General features: G+C 40.5%; 1 protein-coding gene and 1 pseudogene across 2 annotated transcripts in view; one reads left to right on the top strand and one right to left on the bottom strand.

The window, feature by feature from the left end:
• KCNJ16 (potassium inwardly rectifying channel subfamily J member 16) overlaps window positions 1-20,110 on the top strand; it is a 105,399-nt gene that overhangs the window by 57,235 nt on the left and 28,054 nt on the right. The window contains exon 1 of one of the 2 annotated variants that reach the window (XM_039859174.1): window positions 5,720-5,803. The exons of the other annotated variant lie outside the window; for it this stretch is intronic. The gene's annotated coding sequence lies outside the window, so the exon portion shown is untranslated. Of the gene's footprint in view, window positions 1-5,719; window positions 5,804-20,110 lie in introns of those variants that run through there. 2 annotated transcript variants of the gene reach the window in all.
• Window positions 10,485-10,603, bottom strand: LOC120600416 (uncharacterized; annotated as a pseudogene).

The following is a 20,110-nucleotide window of genomic DNA, read 5'->3' as shown; positions in this document are numbered from 1 at the left end:
TCTTTTTCCACTCAGACGGAGCCACATACGGGCCAGATTCACATCCCTGATCTTGGCCTTCGGTGGCTCCCCGTTGCCTTCCACAGAAAGTGCGGGACCCTCATCCGATGATGAAGTTCTTCCTAGCCATGGCCCCGATCACTTCTTCAGTCTTTGCTTCATTACAGGTGCCCTGAATCACACTCAGCCGATACGCCGGTGGGCTTGGAGCAGAGTAAAATAAACAGGACTCTTTAGTAATGGAACAGGAAAGAAAGAAAAGAAGGGAGGGAGGAAGCAAGGAAGTGAAAAGAGAGAGGAAGACAGGCAGGAAAACGATAGTTGAGTAAAGACTTATTTTTAGAGTCAAAGTTGTAGTTATTACAACATGAAGCTTTTCGATTTGTGGTTTGAGGGACTAGCTGTGTGAACTTTATCGTTATACAGGAAAAATCCCGTTTGCATCAACGAAGGCATCCTATTTCAGTTACATTTCTTTTGGAGATTCGAAAGTTCTCAGGTTCGCCCTCCTCCCAATACAAAGGTCAGCTCGGTCAGGTGTCCCCTCAGCACAGGAGGGGTTAAAGGACACGTGACTCCGCTAGACAAAACAAGAAGACACACAGACTCCCTGAAATGTCTAGATTTTGAAAAGTACCTGATGTGGAAAAAAATTAAAAGAGACACAGGAATGGAAAATTCCTTTGCTGGCTCCCTCTTCTCCTTCTTGCTAGGGTGGGATTAGTTACCAGCTGTCAAAAGAAATATCACTTTTAATTCTTATTTTGGGGGGAAGGAAAGCATTAGGGAAAAAAAAATGTCTTGGAAGAAAGAGAGGCAACAAGGCCCTTCCTTTTCACAGTGAATTCCTGCAGTTTGCAGGAACACAGGAGGGCCACGTGGAGAGGAGGGAAGGGTTCTGCCGCCGTACGAACTGGAGAGTTAAGGAAATTATGCAGGTGAATGAACCTCTCTCGGATATTGTCTAATGGAGTAATCAACATGGTAATGAAGTTAGGGGTTTGGGGCTTGGGGCTTGAACTATTCAGGCAAAGATAGTGATAAAAGCAAAATAAATGAGGGCATCTTTTGAAACCCAGCCGGCCACCTTCGATGCTACTTGCGTTCCCGTGAACTCATGCTTCCTTGAGGAGGGTGACAGCTTTTCAGTCTACACGTCCTCTGGCAAGGAATAGGATTTACCAAACGTTTGGGTCCCCCTTTCGATGTTGCATCACGTCTGTGGCATGCTTGACAGTTCGTGAAGCTCTCCCAAGACACGGCTTCAGTGAACACCCGCAGCATGGTGGGAATCACAGCAGTAAGTGGGGGGTGCGATTGGGGGTACACACACTTCCAAAAGGTCCGCTGGACTTGCACGCTCCGGCTGCTGGGAAGGCCGCGGTCAGTAAACGCGTTCTTGTGCATTGAGAGCTCTTTGACAAAGTTTAAAAAGCAAGATTCAAAATTGTAAATATAATTGTAACTCAGTTTTATCTTAAAATACAATAGGAAAAAAAGACTGGACGTAATTTTACCAAAGGAAATTGAGGCTTGCGATGTTTTTTTGCTGCCTTTTTTGCACTCTTATTTCTATTCTCTACAATAAACATATATAACCTTAGCATCCGAGGGGGTTTTAAAGGTATTCTTCCCATTTTATTTTTCCTTTTGGAAGAAGAATGCAGCTCTTAACTTGTTAGCGTGGTTCATTCAATGTGTCAGGCTCTTTCAAATGATACAATCAGTTTTATGATTTTTATTTTAATCATTTGCCGAAATATTGTACATAGGCTAATGAGATTGCTGAGCTGGATTGCTCCTTGAAGAAGCAAATTCAAGTTAACTCTTTTTAATTTTTACATTGCCTCTCATCATGTACGTTCTGGAGGGCTTGGAACACAGAGTCCTTCAACGAAGGGAACTTTTGAGAGCAGGGATAACGAATAGAGAAAAAAAAAACAAACCCAGGCACATCTAATTATGATGTCAGGTGGAGTCTCTGGACAGCAAGGGGGTCTCGGGCCTCAAGGGAGGTGGGAGATGGACACGGGATGAGAGGAAGTTCACTGGACAGTGAACTGATGAAAAGGGCCAAGGGGAGTTAAAAAAACAATAAGTGTTTTGGTCTCCAAGTATGGTATACTTGCTTAGTTAAGAAAAGCGTTCATTTCTTCGCATCTACTGTATTACAGCTGTCTGCTAGACACTTTATGGGACTCAGAGATGGATAAGATTCAGTCAGTCCCGACCTACTAGTATTTAAATTTTGGTGAAGGAAATGATAATGCAACAAGAACCATAATAAAGAGATTGAAAGGAAGAATGCCTTGAAAAAGTTTGCTTTTTTAAAAAAATATTTTAAAAATAACTATATATCAGTGTTTCTAGTTGACAAGGAAGGAGTTAGTGAAAGGAACCTTGAAAGAAAAAGGATTTTTTTTTAAAAAACTTTTTTTTAGAGCAATTTTAGATTTACATTAAAATTGAGGGAAGGTACAGAGATTTCTCATATACCCACTATTCCCACATATGAACAGCCTCCCCCATTACCAACATACTCACCAGAATGGTGCATTTTTTACCAAAGATGAACCTAAATTGACATATCGTTATCACCCAAAGTTCGTAGGCTTCGGTCTTGGTGTTGTGCATTTAGTGGATTAGGACAAATAACAACATGCATGCATCATTACAGTATCATCCAGAGTATTTTCACTGCTCTAAAGATCTCTGCTCTGCTCCGTTCCCCCTCCAACTGATCTTTTCATTGTCTCCATGGTTTTCCCTTTTCCAGAATGTTGTATAGTGATATGTACTTTCCTATGTCTTTTTGCTGATGGATAGTTCATTTCTTTTTAGCTGAAGGAAATTCCATTGTCAAGATGGGCCACCATTTATTTATCGACTGAAAGACATCTTTTGTTTTGGAAATTAGGGATAAAGCTGTTATAAACATTCCTGTGCAGGTTTTCGTGTGAACATACGTGTTTAACTCTTTGGGTAGAGACCAAGGAGCACGACTGCTGTATCATATGTAGAAAGATAGGATTTCAAATGATAGAAATCCAGTTGACCTGAGGTTGACCGTGTGTTAATCCTTAATCAGAAAAAGAAGAACATTGCCTTTGGAGAATAGTGAATTGTGTGGGTTTGCTAGGTTGGAGATGGGCAACCATGTTTCTGTAAAGGGTCAGATACTAAATATTTTAAGCTTTGAGGGCCACGTGATCTCTGTTGAGACTGAAGGTCACTGAACTCTGCCGTGTAGGGTGAAAGCAGTCATCCACTGTATTTGAGTGAGTGAATGAGTGAGCATAGCTATGTTCCAACAAAACTATTATAGACACTGAAATGTGAATTTCATGTAATTGTCACATCACAAAATATTATTCTTCTTTAACGCCCCCCCACTCCACACATCATTTAAAAATGTAAAAACTATTCTTAGCTCATGGGCCTTACAAAAAACAGGAGTCAGGGCCAAACAAATAAAAACATCATACCTCACCTGTATGATAGGTATTCCCTTTGTGTAGCCTGACTTCTTTTTAAATGATGATTGAAACCACTGAACAGCAATAAAGTACAGATTATTGAAAAAAGAGAATTATGTTTCACTTGAAGTTTTTACATTCGAGTCATGAATCTCTTTCGTCATCTTGTAATTTGACAAATCTTAAAACCAACATTCCGTCCAGTTTGCCTCAGTTTTCCCCTGTGTGTCAGGAATGGTTCCAGGGCACCACAGCTGAACCCCACCGAAGTTGACTTCCAGTTAAGGTAGAAGCCACAGACAGGCAACAGAAAAGCCAACCCAGATCATCATTCATAGTTGGCTTTAGAAAGTGTTTTTCTACTTACATGTGAGTATGGGTGTGTCTGATGTTCTGGGAATTTACTTCAAACAAAGGAATGAAACCGCGCTGTGAAGATCTGACTCAGTGGGAGTTGGGAAGCCATCCAGTTTCCCCATCGTGCCTCCTGTCCTGCCTTCTCTGTGGTCATTTTTGTGCCGTACAGTTAGGGCGCCACATCTTCTCAGATCGATCCAAACACTCACCCAAAGGAAGCCACCTCCCCTGAACTTGCCCTTGCAGAGGGAGTTGTGTGTGGTGTTGTGTTCTTTTAAAAATCCTTTCAGATGGAATACGGATAAAGGGCGTCCAGCTTTCCAACAAGCCAGTAACCAAGCAGAGTAATTGATAATACTCACGCTGCAAGCGAGTCAGGCTTATTATGGTTAAACCACCGTGAAAGTTGCCTCGATTCGTGTGGACATGTAGACACTTCTCTAGTCTTCAGATTTCTTTGCAGAAAAGTTAACTTCCGGATCCACTGCTTCCCTAACATTTAAGGGGGATCGAAAAGATGGGTCCCTTGGAGAGTTCAGACTCTACCTGTTACTATGTAAAACATTGCAAACAGGTGTTCCCCCGTCAGAATGTCAAAACTGAGTGACAGCTAACAGGTTTGGAGTACTAAGTGTCTCCCTGCGGTAGCTGTTTGTCTGGTCGCTGTTGTTGTCATCCCCGTTTACAAGTGAGGAAACTGGGGTGCAGAAGGAGTTAAGCAGCCCCCAGTGTCACAAAGCTAGTAAGTGACAGCTCCAACACTGAAATCTCATCTTGCTTCCTCAAGTTTTCACGCTTTTAAAAATGAAAATGAACACCAAACAACCCCAAAACAAGAACTATGGTCAGAACCTAGACATGACTCCTTCGATGTGGAGGGTTAACCAAACCGGACTGGGCCCGCTGGCTCCCTCTGCCGCCCCGCCCCTCCCACCCAGTGAAGAAAAATGCTAATTCCCCCTCAGCACAGTGCTCCTTTTGAGCTCTCCTGCATACAGCGCCCCCAGGGTCTGAATTGCTTGGGGTCATTATTTAAATCTTGTGACAGCCTGTCACATTTTCTGGGCCTTTCTCTTGGAGCTACCACGTTAAAGCCACCTTCCTCTTCACCTGCCGTTCAATTTTCTGACTTCTGGGCAGCCCGCTTGCCCACACGGCCACCTCCACATTGCATTTCACTCCTTAGGACCTATTGCTGGGGTGGAGTAACTGTCTGGCCCGCAGCCTGTGTTTTATTTATCCTCCGTCTTAAGCTCTGATTCTTGGGGTTGAGGGAGGGAGCACCCTCCAGTCTTAATCTCTGTCTTCTGTTTATCCGGGCTCAGTCAACTGTGGATGCCAGTTCTTTGGAACTGTGCTGTACTCAGTAAATAATCATTAAAGGCATGTTGAATAAAGGTATGAATGGATGCTTAGCTGTTTCTAGTTGTCTTGTCTCAGTTTTCATTGACATGCGGTCTCGACCGTCACCTGCTAAGATGCAGACAAAGGGCTCTGGTAAAAAAAAAAAAAGAGTTTCTTTGCACTGCCCAGAAAGTCTGAAACCTGGTAGGAGGATTTCCATAGGTTAGCTCCCAACAACCCTGTTTGTAAATATTTGAGTCACTTACTGGCATTGCCGAACACATTTCTGGCCCTGGAAATCACCCTCCTTTGTTCCCCTGGCTGAGGGAAAACTTAGGGTGTGCTTGACTGACCTTCACTCTGTGCCTTCCCCAGAGGTCCAGAGGCAGTGAGGTAACCTTCGTCTCAGCTGACTGGCTGTCGCCTGCTTTGCCAGATGCCAAGGGCTACCTATGTCGATTCTCAGGGTGGAATTGTAGGAATAACCAACGTCAATGGTTAACCCAGGTTCTTGGTGTCTGGAGCTTTTCTTTTATTATTAACCAAATAACTTTTTTTTTTTTTTTTACCATTGCTCAGCTGTGAACACTCAGCTCACAGATCCTCTATGGGGAGAGTGAATAAAGGTAAGCTTCGCTCTAATTTTGTTATTATGCGAGGTCATTCAGCCTATGTTTTACTTATACTAGATTCTTTGTAAGGAGCAGTGACGCTCTGAATTCAGCCATGTAAATATCAACGTTGAAGTAAATGCAGTAAAGATAATGTAGTTTCCTGTCCAGGTGCTTTAAGTAGGAGTCAGTGTGTCACATTCCTTGAGTTTTTTGAAGATTTGGTCCAAAGTGGTTTCAAATTGGTCTTTAAGGAATTTATTAAACAGATCTTACTTGCCACTTTATATGTAGTTATCTAAAAGTAACATCGAATTCCATATTCTATACCAGATGGAGTATTCTATAATTTCTTTTAAAAGCAAAGTTTTGCATCCTGTATATATGTATACTCCTATGAATATATAGCTTCAAGCATTGAAATGTACATTTACATACCCCCTAAAAAACTTAAAGAACAATAGGTTAATTTTTCTGAGACTTGTATATGATATGAGAAAATGAAAAAAAAAGCATTTTCTAGACTGATTCTAACATAAATTAGAAGTAAAGAATTTTCACCTCTTGTATTTACCTGAGTCTCCCTAAAGCTTTTTCTCTTAACCCTTAAAATCTTAGAACTTTTGTCTTTATTCAAAAGAGTATAGACCTGCCAAATCTTTCTTCCTGGCCACCATGAATTTTGTAACGTATATAATTGAATTGTTTCCTTTTTTGCTAGGTGTAGGTGGTAAACAAGAACTTTTCTCTAAATCCGATGATTTTGATCATGTGTGTTATACTCATATGTAGTCATGTGAACTGAAAGATCTTTGGTAAAATAGGACTGGAGTATTTCTGCTGAGTATTACCCTTCAAGCTACAGGAGTCAGACCCTTACGAAGAAAGAATATATTAATGTATCTTTACATTGGGGAAATGTGAGCCAGCCACTCTCTATGTCAGAATTCAACCAATAAAGTCACACGAAGTATCTAAACTGTAGCTGTTTTGTAGAATACCATTTAAGGAGTTCTGAAATTAAGTCAAAAAGAAGTTTAAGACTGAATAAGGTCCAGAGTTCAGTTCAATTCTAAGAGAGAGAGAAAGAGAGAGAAACAGAGACAGAGACAGAGACAGGGAAGGAGTTAGAGTGACTGATAGATATAATCCTGATTATTTTTAGAACACGAGAATGGTGGTAAATCCAGGATATTAGTCTCATACAAAAAAAGACTGTGACAACATTTGAAATGGAAGAAAAGACTGGAGTGGGAGGGGCATTCAATATTCTATTTTAATGCATTTTCCTAAATAAGTATATTTGGACTTGCAAGAGAACAAGAGTTTTCAAAGACATTAAAAAATATGTTTCTTCCATTATACATGTTAGTGGTGACTTGAATATAAATTAGTTGAAAATTAAGAATTGGCAAAAAGTGTAGTTTTGTGGAAAACAATAGATATATTAGAGGTATTTAGAATAAATGTCACCCGGTACCAAAACAATTCATATATTTAGTTGGACCTTCTCTTTTTTGAATTTGTAAAACCCATCATTTGAACAAACTTCATATTTTGAACCATATGAATTTATCCTCGAGTATTCTATGTTACTTGCTTATTCTAGGAAAAGTGGCCTCAAACCTAACTTTAAGAAAAGTGGATGGCAAATTTCATTATTCCAGGCATAACCTAGACTACAAGTATTTCTATGGTAAGTGGAGAATAGCATTTTAGTGCTTATTATGTTCTAGATATTTCAATACTATATTCATTGGATCTTCACTGCAACTTTGAAAGGAGCTATTGTATACACTTTATAGATCAAGCTTAGATTTTCCACTTTTGGGATCTGTAATCTTGGGAAAGTCGTGTAACTTCTTGGAGTCTAAGATTCAAACTCAGTCTTGTCCGAATTCCAAAATGCAGTTTGGTACGAGAGAAAGTGGTTTCTTAACATTGACACAGACGACACGTGATTCTAAAAGACTTCCTCAGCCCAGCATTCTCACAGCGTTGTCCCCTCTTTCATGAACTTCACTTTCTATACCATAAATTTTAGCTCTTGTATATTCTCTCAAATATTTTTATGGAGTTTATTATTATGTGTATGAGTCCTGTCTCCAAATAACTATGTATAGTTATTACAAGGGTAGCAATATGCCAGGAGCTATGAGAAGCCACAGATAAACACAGTGTACTTTTTAGAAGCATTCATTTAACTCAGCAATTTGGATGGAGAGTGAGAGGAATTAAATAATTTAACTGATAAGAAGTTTAAATAATTACTTTTGTAACACAGGCATTCTGATATAGGTACCACAATTCAGAACTGGCATATATTGTAAAGAAGAATCCTAAGACTGAAATATTTTGAGCTCGGACCTAGCCTTTTGTGTTATATCCTTGATCTCCCAGGATTTGGGGTAGGGATAAGGGTACTGGGCTCATTTCTCTTATGTTTCCTCAGGAATTTTCTTTAATGGAAAAATTTGAGAAGCACTATTAAAGGATGATTTTTGTGAGACTGCATTCTTGGGTTAGTTCCCTCCTTGATTAGTTAGTTGGCTCTGTCCCAGAAAATACATACTCACCAGCAAACATGGCTGATCTTCTTAGAACTGCATGCTTCCCATCACCCATGAGACTGTTCCAAGCAATGGGTAATTCAGGGCCTTCTGTCTCTACTTTGGGAAAATAATTCCAAAGTAACTTTACAAAACAAGGCACCTGGCATAATGACGGGGCCACAGAAATTGTTCTGTAGATCTATGATCCATGGTTCTCCTGTGTAGTACAAGCCAGCACGTCGAGTCTTCTGAACAAGAGCTTAATGGCTGTCACCAACTAGCACTTAGCTGAAAGCCACCCCAGCCATCCCTGATGAGCTCTTAGGGTATTAACTGACCTTTTAGTGTTCTCGTAATGGACTGTTGAGTTCTATTTTTAGATGGCAGAGTAAATTCCTTCCCTGGACTTGTAGCTAAAATGTTAGAAACTGTGAACTATACTCCAGGATTGTCACGTAAAGAAGCCCTGCTTTTTTGGTACATTTAGCTTGCCTTTTGATTGGGTCAGAATTGAGCCAGCTCGTGGGTGGTTAGAGAACACTCAAGGAGAAAGTTGTGTGGCTAATTGGAGCAAATTATCTAAGACCTATGAGTTACACATTGTTAAATTTAGGCTTTGTGGGAATAGAAGGTGGTTTCATTTCCTTATGACTAAAATTTTAACTATTAGAAAACAATATTGAGCTGAAGATAAGATTACACCATTTGCCTTAGGAGTTTAAAAGCTAACGAAACATTCAGAGAAATAAAACTGAACGAAGCAAAATCACAAATAAGCAGGCCCACGCAAAACCGAACAGAAGCAAAATAATACCGTGCCTTTTACTCACAGGAATTAAGTACAATAGAAACCAGGACGTCTTGTCCACGTATCACAGTGCTATAGGAAGAGTGTTTTTTGTGTGCTTCTGCACGAGCGTGTCAACTCGTTCGTGTTCTTTGCTGGCGTAAAGACTGGACGCCAGTCCTCCAGGTGCGTGTGGAAGTTGTGATCTTCTGGAGCTGCTTGTGCCCCAGAAGCACAGGTGCAGAGAGTCACCAGAGTTAGGACGAGAGAAGGAGAAGTCCCAAACCATGTCCCGTAGACATTAGCCGTGTAAAGGCACCATGCCTCTGACATCGGACACGATGTCATATTAGAATGGAAAATAAATCTAAAAGAATGAACTTATTTATCGCTTCAAGAAACAAATCTAACCTTTCAAATCTGTGAAAACTTGGAGAAGTCGGCACATGCAGAATAACAGGAAATTTTTGTATGAAAAATAAAATAGATTTAAATACCCCCCGTATGTAATTAACTCTACCTAATAAAATGCAGTAATCAGTAAGTTACTTTACCTACCTCCACCCTACAAACAAAAAAATTAGAAAACGTTACCGTGCTCCTTTTGTGTGGAAATTAAGTGACTGTGTTCATTATGCACAAAGCAATACTCTGGTAATTACTATACCATTCTTACCATATTGTGGACGTGATTATGTTTGGCATCAAAATAATAGCATTTGGTAACCCCAGCGCCATCCAGTAGACATAATAGTGTCATCTTTTACACTTCGGTTTCATGAATTGAACGAATGGCCAGCCCCTTTCTTCTGTAGGTGTAATTGGGCCTGCTTATTTGTGATTTTGCTTCGTTCAGTTTTATTTCTCTGAATGTTTCGTTAGCTTTTAAACTCCTAAGGCAAATGGTGTAATCTTATCTTCAGCTCAATATTGTTTTCTAATAGTTAAAATTTTAGTCATAAGGAAATGAAACCACCTTCTATTCCCACAAAGCCTAAATTTAACAATGTGTAACTCATAGGTCTTAGATAATTTGCTCCAATTATCTAAGTAGGTGTATACTGCACATTCCACTGGGCACGAATGTGTAAGAGAAATCATAAGTTCCTTGGCATTGGGGCGGTCAGTGCCTAGTGATGGAGGACATGAGCAGAAGAGCCTGCTGTGCCTGGGGAATTGAAGGAAGCCTTACAGCGGAGGTAATACTCGTGATTGATTGATTGATTAATTGATCGATTGATTTTCATTCATTCATTCATTCATTCATTTAAAATTTTTTGGGCACGGCAACCCTTGGTTGACCTCACAGATCGCAAGGACCTTGTCAGCTTACAATCCTTTATTTTTTAATTTTTTACACATACATCACCTGGTCTTCCTAGGTGGTCTCCCATCCAAGTACTAACCAGCCCCGACCCTGCTTAGCTTCCGAGATCAGACGAGATCAGGCACGTTCAGGATGGCATGGCCGTAGACATAACACTTGTGTTTTAGCTTGAAGAAAGAAGCGATGTCTGCCAGATTTATGAAGAACCTAATACACTGGGAAAAATGTGAGACGTTCTGTGTGGCTGGCTTGTAAGGTTCTTGGAGAGATGATGGACACAGAGTAGCACTAGGTGGAATAAACAAGTGGGTATGACCCACTTCGTTCCACTGTGTGTGGAGTAGGTGCTCAGGTGGTTTTTTTTACTCTCGAGCACAGCGCTTTAGATGATTTTAGGAATTCACCTACAAAGACTAAAAGAAGTCTTCAGTCTCACTAGCATTATACATTAGTATTTGACAGTAAGTAATTCTTCATATTTAGTTTCCTCATCTATCAACTAAATATGGGTTTTCCTTGTGGTTCTCTTTCCCTAATCAAGTCCTGATGATCGAGCCTATTTAAATATATACTTATCGTGAGAATGTGATAAGATTCGACCTTATATAGTAGGTTGTACAGTCTACGTGGAGCTGTTGTTTCTGTGTCTGGTGCTGGAGCCTGAAGCTGTGAGTCAGGTAGTTGGAAGAAGAGACGGATGTGAAGTGGAGGGAGACAACACATGGGAGCGAGTGCAGATGGCCAGAAGCCACCGAGAGGAATGGAGCCCGTGCTCATCTCTTGTAAACTCCAGTTAGATAATGGGGTGGCCAGCAGGGGCAACTGGTGCCCTCCGTCACGTAGCCCAGGAGCCGTGAAAACTGAAGGAGGGGACCTAGTGGGAGTTGCAGAAAATGTGGCACCAAGTGTAAGTTGCCACACTGCCTCCTGCCCTTCCCCAACCTGTGATGTAAAAATAATAGGGCTGTTGGTTCGCTTTCGCCTTACATATGTCATGAAAAATGTCTGCCATGTTAGTTCTTAGTTCTTAATAAGAACTAAGAAGGGAATGGAATTTGGGGACAGGCAGTCCCAGTTTTGCTAAATTAATACAATCAACATCTACCACCTGCCATTCAGAATATAAAACGAATGATTGAGACATATTTCCTGCCTCCAAATAGCTAAATGTATGGTAGGAGAGAGTCTTTAATTCCTCTGGTAGGTATTATAGTAGAGCTGCTTTGACTCGTTTACAAGCATAAAGCAAGATTAATGCACATGAATAAGCTTTGGAAATGTCAAATTTTTAATGTTTCTTCAGAGTCTTATTTTGGCTGTTTGGCATTAGATTGCCTCTGTTCTTGAAAGTAAACGCTGGGAAATAAATTCACTCTAGATATTTTAGTAAGTTTGGATTCCCTACGATCCCTTGTCTTTGTCTTGTTTCACTCGGGGGAATGATGGTGCTGAAGGGATAGCAACCAGGTCTCCTGCGAACACAGACCCCTCCGCCCCGGCAAGTATGCCTGCGTGTTTGTCACCACCCGTTTCTTTCTAGAGACGATATTTGTCAGGCTTTAAGTATAACTTACCTTTCTTTCAAGCTAGGAAAAATAAGAGGTAGACTAAGAAACAGTAGCAAAAATTTTTGTCCACCATTAACAGAAAAGCGTCTAAGAAAATGGCCTCAAAACGTCATGCCAAAACTGTGTTATGAAAACTGCTTGTTTACAACATCATTTTATATAGATTTTCCCCTTATCGTTTCTTTATTACATTATGTTTCACTCACTCTTTCACCTTAAAGTTTCTGTTCCTTTGAAGCTGGGTAGTAGGGTAGGTTTGGTATATTGTAAAGATTTCATGTTTTGTCTGTGTCACGAAATAGTGTAAGAATGATAGGTGGCTTTACTGTTTCTTTGAAGGTTTTCTTTTCATTTCTCAAATTTCTGTTACCAAAGTCATGAAAAGAAGATGTTTTTGCTGAATCTTCCAGGAACGATATGAGGCTGTAAGGAGAAACTTAGAAAGACTTTCACCTGCCAGTGACAAAGGAGCATGTGTCACTTCACAGCAGAAATATTTTCAATTTACTGATTGATTTTTGCTTAAAAAACATAGGATGCTAACTACATGCCGTGCATCATTCTGAGTGCTTTATGAATATTCATTCTTCCATCCCCATGATGGACTTTGTTTTTACAGATAAGGAAACAAGCACAGAAATAGCCACGTAATATTTCCAAGGTCACTCAGCTAGAAAATGGCATAGCTGATTTTGGGCCAGGCAGTCTTTCTCTATAATGTGTGTTTTCCACTAATCTATGCTCTCTAAAGAACCCGTGTTCCCCATAAATTCATATCTGTGTTATTATTAAGGACCCTACGTTATATTAACATGTACTTTGGATTGTACATCCACCAGCCAAGAAACCTTTGTGTACAACTCAAGGAGAAAGCCTGAGAAACGTTCAGGCATTGGTATGATCAAGTAGAACCCCACCCTGCCAGCTGACCCTGCTCTTGGCTCTCTGGTTATTGATTTCTTTGAAGTGTTCTATTTTACACGCCAAGCGTTAAATTGTATTTTCTCTGTCAAGGTATTTAAAGAATAAGAACAAGCAAATCGGAAACGGCAAAGAAGATTTATGTGCTCTATCTAATGGGCAGAACCCCAGCTGCACTTAGCATGGGGAATTGTCAAAAGCTAATTCACACAAGCAGAACTTCAAAAGCATAAATCAATACGGATTTCACTTCATTGAGCAAGTATAATATCCAATCTAAGGAAAGTAATATTTTATTGATGGGGAACATGTAGTCGTTCTTTATGGTGCAAATCATCTATGGAAGTCTGTTGGCTGTAATACCGACTATGGAGCTAACAGCAAAGAAGTTATTCATAGATAAAAGTAGAGCCCACTAGGCCTTGACAGATTTCTTAGTTTAGTAAAAATATCTCAATTAATCCAATATGAAACAGCCCCTTTACTTTGTGCCAGCGAATATTGACTTTGTTAGAAATTACTGTTCTTAATACGCAAATACTTCCGATGAAAATTTTCATAAAGAAAGAAGTCTTAGGTTTTACTTTTTTTTACTATTCAAATTTTTACTACTCAAAAAATTACATCAAAGTTTGTTTATAAATCATTTTTCAATATTCATTAAAAGAATATCTCTCGAAGAAAGAAATGAGCTGTTTATTTTTTAAGTTGGAAAAAAAAAAACTGTTGGAAAAAATTTGGCAATTGTCCTACCCTTAAAACCGTTAGCGCATTTATCTTGGAAATGACCGACCGAACTCCTGAAGGTTCTGATAAACTTCTTTGTTGTGTCTGGTGTTTCCTTTTACGTAGTCTCAGCTTTTAAACTAAAGACCAGATCATTCTCTGACATGTTTTTGTTTTTCTTGTTTTGTTCATCTTTACTCTTTTTCCGATTTGATTCCTAATGAAAATAACAAACATTTATGGCAGTACTTCAAAGCTTAGAAAACTCTTTTATGGCGGTTATCACATTTTATCTTCAGACAACTCTGTGACAGAAGTGAAAGTAACAGTAGTAAAATTCTTGTTGTAGTGATGAAAATACTAAGGATCAGTTAAATCAAGTGACAGGCTGGTCCGTGGCAGAGCGAGGAAGCCAGACTCCGGGTTTCGATTCCAGATCTGTTCGTCTTTCTCAGGCCAGGCAGCTGTTCCAGCACCTTCTCCCCCTCTTCCGTCTCTGCAGTAGGGAAATCTTAAGAAAATAACAGGTGTCGCATCGGTGTGCACTCTAGAATCAGATCTGTGTTTTAATCTAGGCTCTGCCACTTACGACCTATGTGATGTAGGCTAGTCGTTTCTCAGAGTGCGGCCCGGGACTAGCAGCATCCGAACCATCTGGGAACTTGCAAAAAAATGCAAATTCTCAGGCTCTATCTCAGACCATTGAATAAGCAGCTCTCAGGAGGGAGCCAGCATCTCTGTTTTTAACAAACCCTCTGAGTGGCTCCAATGGACAGTAAGGTTTGAAAACCAGTGGTCTAGGCACGGCACTGTCTTGCTTTTCAACTGGGTCAATGACAGCTGTGATACAGAGCTCTTAGAAGGATTGGGGCAGTGAACAAATATCAAACAAGTGACACATGGCAGGTAGGCACCTTAGAAATGTTGACATTCCCAGAGGATTGAATTTTGTTGCAAGAGTTCATCTCAACTCAGTCAATAAATTTGGTCCCCTGCGAGAATAGAAACAAAGTGACCACCTTTGCTGGAAGAGATGACTATTTCTAATAGAGTTCTAATATAAAACTGGACAGTACGCTTTGCCTATATTAGAAATAATGAGTAGCTGCCATGGAAAAGAGCTAAAGTGAAACTAAGTGATTGTTTTCTATCTGGGAACTTTAGTCAGAAATCAGGGAGGAGGAATGACCTCGCTCTGTCACCGCCATGTTATTGGTCATTCGTTCATGTGATTCTGGCAATTGTGTCACGAGAGTTTTGCCCAATGGCCAATTTTAGTTCCGTGGCTTGAATTACTTAAAATTTGTATAACTAACAGTGACTCAGTAATTTAAAAGTCCTCAGTTTAAAAAAATCGATAAATGCAATTTAAAAATCCATTGAAAAAAATTTCCAGCCTGTGTCCACCAAAACACAGGAAAGCTTGGCTTAGGTAGCTGTAGGGCATACAGGGGTACGAACAGGCAGATCGTGCCAGTTTCTGCTTCTGACACCCCCTCCGTCCTCCTCCTGGACGTACGAGAGTAGGAAACACTTGTCACACACCCAGCGAGCGTGTGCCGGGCTGCCAAGCCCTATGCGTAGGGTCACCCTGTCCTCATTCATTTGGCTTTTATTTTTATTGGGAGAGTGGGAGGTGTTTTATAACAGGAATTAGAGGATTTGCGCCACATTAGTTAGCAACCTAAATTCTTGCTTCTCGATTGAATTAGGAATCTTGCATAATCTCTGCATGCGTTTTAACCTCCAGGAAAGAGCAGTTTTATTTCCTGAAACTCTTGGCGTGCCCCGTTCCTGAAGTTTGAAGAGAAGCAGCCACCCGAAGCCATGCTTTTTGTTGTCCATTTGTTTCCATAGTTCCCAAAGGTTGGATTCCTGACTTGGGGGCGAAAGGGAGGGAAAAAAAAAAACAAAAACAATGTCAACTAGGGTGTAAAACTGCAAGGTGTCCGTAACGGTGACCCTCTGCTACCAGAGGACATGCTAATAAATCACCTTAACTCACCAGGAAGAGGGAGAAATGTTTACCTCTAAACTAGACTTACAATCTCATGTAACATGTTTTCAGAAGGTTACTGTATCTCTGTTTACCAAATTTAAATGTAGATAAAAAAAAATTGAAAGCTAGTTACACCAGTATTTACACCAGACACATGGCTCTGGCTCTCCGTTTAGAACCTCTGGTTACATCACACTCAGGATAAAGGCAGAACACGCTCTGCAAACACTTCCTAAGCCCGGGCCTAGCCCTGACGCGTCGCTGCTTCAGCATTTGGATCCTAACTGATGGGGACCGGTGGTGTCCTCTTTTGTCCAGCCTCGACTGTCTCATTGCACCGCAAGTGGGCTGTTCGATGGTTTGCTCAAGCATTAATTTCTTTAGGCTCCACCTCAGATTTAATCACTTATCTTCCTGTGAAAGTATTTGTGCAGGTTAAACGGCAACTCGATGTAGGCAGAACTTGCTCTTTCTGCCTCTGTCCAAAGGGCCAGTGGTAGAGAGGCTGATGGCAGTGATTTTACAACTGAATGCGGCAACTGTTCCAGGTTTTTTGTTTTTCCCTTGAAAGAAAACTCTACAGGCTTGAAAGCTGTAAGATAAGGGGGACAGGCTACCTAAAAACAGCGCATGCCTCCTCACAAACCTGCAGCTAGTCGAGGACAGATCGTCTTTGTTACACTTTGGCCGGATAAAATTGCGCACATGATTTGGGTAATTGAGGTCGATGGGAACACTTGGACTTTGTTTTCCTGGGTACTTTTCTGGGCTGAATTGTGGACCTAACTTAGCCACATAGCGCTACTTACAGACTGACTTGCCAGGGCAGCGGGTGCATTTAGCATGTTCATATGTTCCTTCTGGTGCTTTTAGTTCGTCTGTTCTATTGGCCGGGTTCTTTGCTGTGGCCCCAGGTCTGCAGTTTCCTGCCATTACCCAGGTAGACCTTTATGAGACACTTCAGGGGCAACTTCGCTTCGTTTCAGCCTATGTTCTCGAATCATCCTGACCTCCTACTCCATGAACGGTCACTTCTCCCTCACATTACCCTCTCGTGTAATATTCACAATTAATTCGAGACTCTTGGGTGCATCAACCTGTATGATGAAATAATGTCACTGTGTCCGATACTGTATGTCTGATGGGGGGCGGTTGGTTTCAGGCCCGCGGGACGGGTGGTTACTTGCACTGTTTAAGCAGAGCTTCGTTCACAGGCCAAGAAAACAGATGTTAGGCAGTCCCAAAAAGTCTAAAATTTTGTGCGCACCATAAATAACAGAATCGTAAAATATCTATTTTTAAAAGCACCTTAGAAGAATATTCTAAAAGATGTAAAATGACCTCTCGAAGGCAGGTGTAGATGTTGTGTTCGTTTCCCAAGGCTGCTGTAACAGGGTGGCTTCAAACAAAGCATTTGTCCTCTCGCGGTTCTGGAGGCTGGCAGTGTGGAATGAGGCCACCCTCCCCGCAAAGCCTCTGGAGGACACTCCGCCCTTGCTCCTCCCAGCTTCTGGCAGCGCAGGTGTCCCTGGGCTCTTGGCAGCTTCACTCCCATCTCTGCCTCTGTCTTCACAAGACCTTCCCTTCCCCTCGCCCTTGCTCCCCCTCCCCCTCCCGCTTCCCGCTCACCCATTCTGCTTTTAAGGACACTAGTCATATTGGATAAGGACCCACGCTAATGACATCATGCTAACTTGATTACATCTGCAAAGACCCTGTTTCTAAATAAGGTCACCTTCGCAGGTACCAGAGGTTAGGGCTTCAGAATATCTTGTTGGGAGGATGTAATCCAACCCAAAACAGATGATGATGATGATGGTAAAGAAATGAGAGACTCTAGACTTTCCTTAGAAAAGAATAGAGAAATACAATGAAGTGAAAAACGACTTTCCTTTTCTTGATAATTCCTCTATTATTGTGCTTTTAGTTGGCCATTATGGAATAGTAAGATAATACCAGATGGAAACATTCATTTTTTCTACTTATTGTTCTGAATCTTTCATCCCTTTAAAGAGGCATGGCCTGACTCTTCTGTAATTTGCCATAACTATTAGGATTTGATTACCTGTCAGTATGCAGGCAACCTTAATGCTGATAATAAATAAAATGAAAGACCATGCTTCACAACGAGGGTGGGAAAGATCAAACAAAAATGGAAAATAAAAGGAACAATTCGCTGTGGATTGAGAAAAGGTGAAACACATAGAGTATTTTCAGTAACAGTTATCTTGTTAACATGGAGAAAATAGAGATTTGACGCAATAGCCCCGTGACTCAGATTTTCTTCCATAACTTCTTCAGACAGCTATGTTCCGAAGCTTCCGCTATATTTTCCAGACTTCCTAGCCTAAAGAGAAATAACAATAGTAACATTTGCATTTACTTAAGGCTTCGAAAAAAAAAGCGAAAATAATAGTAACCTTCAAGGAGTGTCTGCATGGAGTAACTGACTCAGCTATTTTGGCCAAGGCTGTCTTTTCGTCCTTATTTTCATGGCAGTGATAGCAATACTTTCAAGCAGCGGGGAGGAGGGTGGAAAGGTAGGAATATCAATTGAAACTATCTGTGAACGAAAACATCTCCGTGGTGAAAAGACTATTGATTAGTCAGTGTTGTCTTTGTGATTTTGAGAAAGTTGCAGAAGCTAAAAGAACTTAAACTGCTGACAGTTAGCGAAAGTGTGTATCGCATACACAGACACCATCTAGATTGAAAGGATGGGCTGGCAGAATAATAAAATTACCACATCCACACTGTGCTTTATTACCCAAGGAGATAATAAGCAAGAGAAATATAGCCAGCAGAAAAGATGGGGAGAAATGGTAAAATAGATTTACCTTTTTGTGACTAAAACAGATTTGAATCGGTAGATTCGACAAAGGTGAAATTTATTACATGCTGTCAGCCCTAGGTTTAAAATAATTTGGGACTTAAAAGTCATACTTGAGAGTAAATGCAAAGTGGGCAAAATGCCCACTCATCTAACTTGCTGTAGTTTACCAGTCCTGAGACATGACAGGAATTTATTCTCAAGATCCTATACTGCAAGGCCATGCAATTTCTCCGTAGGAAAAAAAAAAACGTCGTTGTTGAGAATTTGTTACAGTAGTCTTCATTAAGATCAGAAAGATCTAACTACTATTAAATCATTCTAGCTTTAATATATTGGCTAATAGATAGATTTCTAAGAAAACGAAGCTGTCCTATAAAGAAAAAAAAGAGTGATTAAATGCATTTTTTGATTCATTGAAGAATCTGAATAATTTACTTGGAGGGTTTCATTCACAAATGGTTCAATTCATAAATATTTTGTAAATGTTAGCGTGGACGCTGTGAGTTCAAGAAGCATATTCGTGTAAGGGTACTGTCCCACATTCCATTTACCACCACATTGTGTCATTTATTTTGAGAGGCTAAATATACAAATTAACAATGGCCAAGACTGTATATGGCCCACAACCTCTGTAGCAAATGGAAGACAAACCATAGCCTTTGCAGCAATGGGCCTCAAATGGTCAAGACTTGGTCATTGACTTCCAATTTCTCTGATCTTTCCCCTTTTTAACTCGGAACCAAGCAAATATACTTCACAATCCAATAGATGCCACTTCTAGTTAACCTGATGCCAGCTTCACATGCCAGTGGCCGCTGATCAGAGCAGACCTGAAGCCTGTTCTTTTTTCCCTACAAAGCTTTATACCCTCTCTCTCCTGCTGAGTCTGCTAAGTGATGATGGCCGACTGCCTTGCTACAGCAGACTCTGAAGGGTGAGCCCTGCTTGTTCTCATTTGGGTGGTCATTGTTTATTTCTACAATATTTATTATAATTTCTGTATAGAAGCCTTTAAATGGCAAGATGAACATGCCAAAGTTTAGAAGTCATTTAGGGCCACTGGATAGTTAAGTGTAGTGCCAATCATTTTGAAAGCCAGAAACATTATTAGAACTGGTTCAAACTTGGGTCAAGATTCCTTTGGCCTAGCTCAGATCCATGATAATTCGGCATTTGTGTTACTCAGTCCTCTCTACAAGTCATCTCAGCAAAGGTCTCATTGCGTGTGAGTCCCCCGCACACGTCCTGGGTTGGGGAGTGGTTTTCCTTGTGGAATAACACAGGAGTGATGGGACAGTCACCTGTGGTTATCTCAAGTGGGCTCTATTTCTATGAGAAGGTCTATTTTATCTTTTTAACTGAGAAGTGTGTGGTCTTTGATATCAGGAGGTTTCAGTTCTAAATCTACTGATTACTTTTATTCATAATGAGACTTTGGGAGAGTCTGTCAGCACATTTAAGTCATTAAAAAGTCGCTATTGACATTAGTACCTATCTTGTGGGTCGCTTAAGAATTAAAATAGATAATTTCTATAAAAGTTACCAAAGTCCTAATATGCAATATGTATTCAGTAAGTAATAACTATGATTATTACATCAAAACAGGTGC

This window comes from Pteropus medius, unplaced genomic scaffold (assembly GCF_902729225.1).
Source record: "Pteropus medius unplaced genomic scaffold, Ma_sr-lr_union100, whole genome shotgun sequence".
Classification (NCBI taxonomy): domain Eukaryota; kingdom Metazoa; phylum Chordata; class Mammalia; order Chiroptera; family Pteropodidae; genus Pteropus; species Pteropus medius.
This window is presented reverse-complemented; position numbering and strand designations above follow the sequence as displayed.